Source organism: Argiope bruennichi, chromosome 7 (genome assembly GCF_947563725.1).
Source record: "Argiope bruennichi chromosome 7, qqArgBrue1.1, whole genome shotgun sequence".
In the NCBI taxonomy this organism is placed as follows: Eukaryota; Metazoa; Arthropoda; class Arachnida; order Araneae; family Araneidae; genus Argiope; species Argiope bruennichi.
The window spans coordinates 111,777,044-111,784,860 of NC_079157.1; positions in this window are offsets into that span (position 1 = coordinate 111,777,044).

A 7,817-nucleotide genomic window follows, 5' to 3' on the forward strand; every position below is an offset into this window, starting at 1 on the left:
TTAGGACTCAACCATATTTCCAGCTAGTGTTGCTGGTACGGTGGTCCGGTCATTCAGTAATTTTTATCCGGGTGCCTTCGGGTGGGTCGGAGAGATTGCGATAAGACTATCTCAGTTATGTGAGTTAATACACTAGCATTGATTTGAATTTCGATAATGAAAGATTTATTAAAATATTGCTAGAAATATATTCTTCCATTTTCCAAAGCCGTTCAATATGTTGTAGTGAATAGCTTATAAGCCAGTTAACAGCGACGCTGCACGAGCAATTGCTTTTGTATCATGGTCATGTTACTGGACTGCGAACCACAAGGTCCCAGGTTCTATCCTCGCTCATAACAATTCGCCACAATGTTATCTCAAAAATTTGCAAGAAATGAATTTTTATAAAGGAAATAAAAATTCAGTTTGGTTTAATACTTAGTGCTATAAAAACACATCTATATTGATTCTATAGTTTATTTTAAAAAAATTTTAACTTTGGATTTATTTTTTTTCAAGATTTTTTAATTTTCTAATTCTATCTATTCTTTCAAATCCTATAGCTGTACGATGTTACAGAGGCAATGCTGCTAATGCAGCAGCTACAGGTGAAGAGATGGATTTCCTAATTACTTTCATAGATTTGATATTGCAGCAGTAAAGTCCAAAGGGCTTCTGATTTTGTGCGGCAAAAACTGATAAGAATTTTAAGGATTTCTATGAAATAATATATATATATATATACAGGGTGGTCAAAAAAAAAAACTTCCCCTACATATGAAACCCTAGCGGCCTATCCGCTCAACCAATCGAACCAAAATTTCAGACATAGTTGTTTGAAGGTATGCGCTGGAGATTGTGATGATTCTAAATAGCGCAGAGCTCACGGTTACGGTTACAGTGAGAGAATTTCGAAATTTTCGAATGGCAACACCCACTTTTCCTTGCGCAAATTGATCAGCGTATTGAAAAACTACAAATGGTGTTGAAACGATTAGAGTGTGACGAAAATTAGCGGCGTAAATCATTTACAAAGAAGAGCATTATAAAGGAATAATGACAAAACAGGGAGGAAGAGCTTTAACGCACTTTGCATAATTCACAGGGTTAAACAGTAGCAACGAAATGTCATTAGTGACATTGTATGATGCAAAATGGGGCTCCTTCACACGTCACCCAGTGTATTCGATCAGTGCTGCAACAACACTTTCATGATAGAGTCATCTCTCATAACTTTGCAGTTTCGTGGCCACCGCGATCCCCCGACCACACTTCTATGGATTTCTACTTCTGGGGTTATCTGAAATCTTAGGTGTACACGCCTGGTCCACGAGATGTGTCAGAACTGCAAGATGTCATAACACGTGTTAAGTTATGCAGATTCCTTCTTTCATGTTACGTTCGACATTGTTGTTCACAATCTTTCGAATGCAATGCGTTGTCCGCCGGCAATTTTCGTCACACGTTAATTTTTCCAACGTCATTTGTGGTTTTTCAATACGCTGATCAATTTGCTCAAGGAAAAAGTGGGTGTTGCCATTCGAAAATTTCGAAATTCTCTCACTGTAACCGTAACCGTGAACCCTGTGTTGTTTAGAATCATCACAAATCTCCAGCGCATACCTTCAAACAACCATCTCTGAAATTTTGGTTCGATTGGTTGAGCGGATAGGCCGCTAGGGTTTCATATATAGGGGAAGTTTTTTTTGACCACCCTGTATATATATATATATATATATATATATATATATATATATATATATATATATATATATATATATATATATATATATATATATATATATATATATATATATATATATATATATATATATATATATATATTCTTTTTGATAACTTAATGATATCAGCACTTGTATGGAAGTTTGAATTTGAAGCTGTATTTAGAAGAATAAAATTTGATAATGAGTTTTTTTCCCTGTAGCTTGAGCATCTGCATTTTTGAAACAAAATTTTGAAAGTAAATGCTAAAATTTTTCAGATTCATAGATAAAATCGAAAACCTTAAAATGACTCAAACAAGTCTTTTTGATCTAATCTTATTTACGAAAGTTATTGTATAATTTATTTTTTGTCTTTATGCTCGAAATTTATTAAATATTAATTTATTTGATAGTAGAGAGTGCTGTTCTTTGATTAGATGGTGAATCAAATGAACAGTTTATTATGTCTTTACCTCTTACAACATAAGATAATGAAAAAAACAGTACAAAGATTAGTATGAACATGCAGATGTACCGCTAACGAACAATACGCCGCCTCTAATTACATCATACAACTATTCATTGCACAAACAGGGGGAAAGCCACTGAATTTTTCTTATTTTTTTTAACTTTTTCTAGGGTCGTGGGAAGTATGCTTCCCACCAAATTTATCAATCTTTGTATGAAATTATGTAGGTTGGCATAAGTTCTGACACATTTTTTTAGTAAGTCAGAAACTTAGATGCTTCAGTTCTTTATCTCAGACAAAATGATGTGTCTTGATTTGTTACTTAATTATTAATTAACCAAATTAATTAATTTATCAAATTAAATTTATCTAATAAGCTAAATGAATCCCTTTTCTTATTCTAATTTCAAGCCTAAAAATATTTTAACATAATATGACTAGAAAAAAATGGCCCTTTAAAGGGTTAACTTACAGAAATTCTCGAAATTATTCAGAGTACTTCAAGGAAAGTGGCCAGACATATGGCGCCATCTATTTGCAGTTTTGAGAAATATTTATATGCATTCAATACACAAAAATAAATAGAAAAAAAATTGTATAAAGCAAAAATACTAGAAACGATGCACTATTCTTTTTATAGATGCAATCAAATACATACTACACATTCTTTAGAGGAGTTTAAGCGTTTTTTTATTTTAGCTGCTGATTAAGTAAAATATCATCGAGGAAAATAATTTCGCAGAGGAGTCAAAATAATGATGATACTATGATAGTACATGTTATTTCTTAGGCAAATCTTTTAACAAAAAAATTTTAAAAAAAAGTTCACCAAATCACCACATAGATACAATGCTGATTTAATTAGTATTAATTTTAAAATTTTCTATTTTATTAGTAATAAAAGTCTATCCAGAAGAAAAATGAATAAAAGCAGATTTCTAATCATATCATATATCAGCCTAATTATTTTGGCTTTAATATTCATTATGATGGAATAGTTAACACTGATATGTATAAAGAAAGAAAATATGTTTATTTTTAAATAATGGAGGTCTTTTCGGAAGATCAAATATTTCAAATAAAATTTGCATGGCATTTATGTACAAAAGCTACGAAATATTTTTTGGCGTGAATTTAACACTTTTACTGAATCTATTGCGTCATCCTTGGCGAGATATTTGGCGATTTCCTAGCATGCGTTAATAGCATCAAAAAATCGAATTTGTGTTTTATACACGTTTCTCTTAATCGATTGAAACAAAAATTAGGTATAAAACTGCACTTGTAGTCACAAAAAATCATACCAAATTTGATATTTGTAAGCTTTTGCATTTTTTAATTATCGCATTTACATACTTCTGAAAGATTTGGCTCAAAATTTGTTAGGCACGCTTTAGATGTTAAATCTGTGTACCGAATCTTATCTATATAGATTTCTTTGTTTTGTTGTAATCGTGTTAACTTACATTCAAACAGTTAAACAGATGAACTTCTTCTGCACAGACTGTAGCAAAAATTTTAGATTTGCAAATTTGGTTTAAAGATCTTTATATCAAGTTTCAACTATCTAGGTCAAAGTGTTTTTGGATTATCTTTGCCACTGACAGACAGACATTTTCCAAAAATGTATTTTTCGATCTCAGGAGGGTCTAAAAGGGAGAATTCATTAAAATCTCGAGTTCAAATTTTTCAATGATTACTAAACTTTCTCTATATCACGTATGAAAAGAAAATAATAATAAATCAGTTAATAAGAATTGAAAATCTATAAAAGGATAAAAAAGGATTCAAGTCTAAGCAATCAGCAAAATTTTAAAAGTTCTCAATTGAAAAGATTTTCTTTCTTTTGCATTCCATTATTTAATAGCTTTGAAATTTAAATAAGGTATTGATTTCAGCGGCAATATAAGTTTGGTTTAATAGAACTACAGAAAGACTACCAAAACTAAAGAATATCATCTGATCAATTTATAAATGCAATTCACATTGTTTTTTACTATAATATTTCTAACTTTAGTTCAAACTATCTGTCTTTTGCAATCAGCTGGTTCACAGGGATTTATTAAAAATTTCAGTAAATTATTTTATGGAACTTTCTTTTAAAAGTTTTCTTAACGATACATTTTAAAACAATAAACTTTGTCAGACATGTAAATCGTACTATTTTAGAATATGTCACCTTTTGGCCATTATGCTAAGCAATCTTCCAAATTTTCTATGATCTCTCTTAAAATTTAAATTTTAACTTGATACGGAAATAATAAAATTTCAAAAAAGTAACAACTTTCTTGTTGAAAACTAAGCATATTCATTAAAAAGGCAAGGATAATGTAAAATTTCATTATCTTTTGAACATTGTTACTCATTGTACAGTTATATCAATGCAGCATTTGATATTTCTAGAGATTTTAGAAATTATTTAATATTATAAGAAATATTTTACAAAATTGCGATGCTACTGAGGATAGTATTTGCTTACTCCACTGTACTAGGAAAGCAAGAAGTTGATTCCAACATCATAGGTTTATTCTATCGTTACAAATATGGAATATGTAATAAATAATAAAAGTTACTGGTATCAACTCTTGTAATGACTCAGTTCGTGTATTAGTTATTCAATATTTTCAAATATCACTATCTGACTAAGTCTTCGTATAACATGGTTTTTATTTTCTATATAACCTGAAAGTTAAAACCATTTGTAATGAAGATATTCAGCTAGATAAAGTATGCTAAAAATCAAGCACTTATGATTAGCATTTTAAATAGTTTATTCACCAGAAGTATTGGTGAATAAACTATTATTAACACCAATAATAGTTTAACAAGATTAAACTTCACATCCCTAAAAGAATTTTTAAAAAAATGAAAATTCACTCCTGGGTTTCCGAAAAGAATCAACTACATGTTATTACAATGGCTTTTAAATTCGAAAGGAGAAACCATTTAACGCACCAAAACTCCAAAAGCCAAAATCTTAAAAATTCATTCAAATAGATTCGTTTTCTTTCATTTTATAATTGTTATTCTTTCACTATAAATACAAAAAGGTAATGCGCACTAGGCAAAAAGGTAATGCACTAAAACGAACAAATTATTATTCTTTTTTTCTTTTTTTTTTGAGAAATTTATTGAAATCGATAAGTAAATATTGGCCGATATATTTAAAATAGAGAATATTTTACAACTCTCGCAAATAAACCCAAAAATATTTTTAAAAAACATAATAAATCATAACAAAAACCATGAAAGACACTAAGAATTCATTCTTTGTAATAGAATTTCATAGAATTACGAGTTTATAAATTAGGAATCATTAATACATTTCTTTTTTTTTTCTTTGTAAATAACGAAATGAAAACGATACATTTATGATAAAATCTATCATAAAGAACATAATTAGGAATTATTAAGGAACATACATTAAATTGATTTCTATACGAACAGAATAATTTTGAAATGGAAAATTTTATATTATATTTCAAAATTATTTCCTATATTTAGTAATTGTTTTAATTAGAATTTGAAATGAACCAGTTTTATTCTTATTGTTGTTAATAATAAGAATTAATTAAAAATTAATGCAATTCCGACAGACAATGTGCTAAAAATTTTATTTTAACAAGGCATTTTATCTTATGTTTCAAAACTATTTCCTATATTTAGTAATTGTTCTAATTAGAATTTGAAATGAACCAGTTTTATTCTTATTGTTGTTAATAATAAGAATTAATTAAAAATTAATGCAATTCCGACAGACAATGTGCTAAAAATTTTATTTTAACAAGGCATTTTATCTTATGTATCAAATATTTTGTAGTTGCTTTAGTTCGAAGTTGAAATGAACTATTTCGATTCTTATTATAGTCAATAAAAAAAAGAATTAATTTTAAAAATCAAGTTTTTGAAATTATTTTAATGGCGTTATTGGTTTCATATGAATGGAAGACGATTTAAATAAATAAATAAAAAAAAAGAGTTATATTTTTAGGAAGAAAAATTTCTTTTCATTTCGATTTCTATTCTCAAATATTCTTAGCTAACGACTAATTAGAATTTTGCAATATGTATTTTACATTTCTGAAGTATTTATTCAAGGAAAAACAAAAAAGCCGATCATGGGTTTCTATAGAAAATGAAGGTTATTCAAAAATAGATTGGTGACTTTATTTATAAATGTTCCGCTATTGACACTTACAATTTACTTTAAAGAATACGTTTTCCGTTTATTGCTTCACATTAATTATTACTGAGAATAAAAAATAAAACTGTGGTTACATTGGATTATTTTTATTTAAAATGCTGAAATTAAATATTTGCATTTCATTAAAATAGTCTTTATTAAGTATACACAGCTTACTATAAATCTAGATACCAACTCTCTATCAAAGTATAATATTTCAAAGCTCCTGTGAAGAATTTTTTAACATGAAAGCCATGAATCTTTTGGTAAGAAAATATTTCATTGAATTTTCTTAACTATTAATATTTTAAGAGAAGAAGTTTCAAATTTTTACATTCCACTGTGAAACAAATTACTTTCAAAATCTTAAAAATTCTTTAATCAGAAATGAAAGATTTTCACAAACTTATACATGACTTATTTTTGTCAAAGAATTTATAACGGTGTCGACACCGACGGATATTCTAGTGTTAAAACCTTTCACACTTTTGCTCAAGCATCAGGACGTGATGGATGAAAGAGATGTTTTTTTTAATTATTATTATTATTTATTTAGTCAAAATAAAGGTGAGGAGAGAGATGAAAGGAGAAGTTTACATTTAATGATAAGGTTAACTCGGATATTAGGAGGCCTTAGGAGCCGCAGAAACTGCAGGTAATTCTTAATATTATCCGAAAAAAATATTAATTCCCAATAAAGCAATTTTTATTTATTGCGAGATATCTAAATATAAAATTATGATGCATAAATTTAAAGCTTTTGTTCTTAAAACTTGGTAATTCACTCTTTCACAAAATAGCGATAGTTTTTAGAGTTCAAACACTTTTTTAATTTGTTATAGAATTTTTTGATAACATGGGAGAGGTAGATAATCTCAATCACATTCAATGATATTATATAAAATATTTTTCGTACTAACTCTGAAAATTTTTTGGCTCTTGAACTAGCCGTATAAGCAATGAATACGCCTTTTTGAGTTACAATAAAATAATACGATTAGCAACTACAAAACCCTCACATATACATGAGAAAAATCAGAGCAAAAAAGTATCTAACAGCCTGGAAATCAAAGAATAAAGAAGAACACCGGAAATGCATTCACCCTCCCTCATCTCACCACTTAGCGAGGTAGAATCGCCGAAAAGTGATAGTCTTGGGATACTGAAAAGTATAGTACGCAATGAACACAACAAATGTTTGTCTATTAAACTGACGCGGTATTAATTCCTATCACAATTTGATAATAAAAATTTTTCTTCAGAGAATCATGAATATTTAATAATGAATCGGAGATTTAATTCATATCCAGCTCAACGAAAATTCACTGGTATCCAGCTAGTCACCTCAGGCAGCTAGTTTTTTGTAATATCGAAAGATAAAGTCTCTCTCTCTCTCTCTCTCTCTCTCTCTCTCTGTGTGTGTGTGTGTGTGTGTGTGTGTAAAGAATGCCAAAACCCT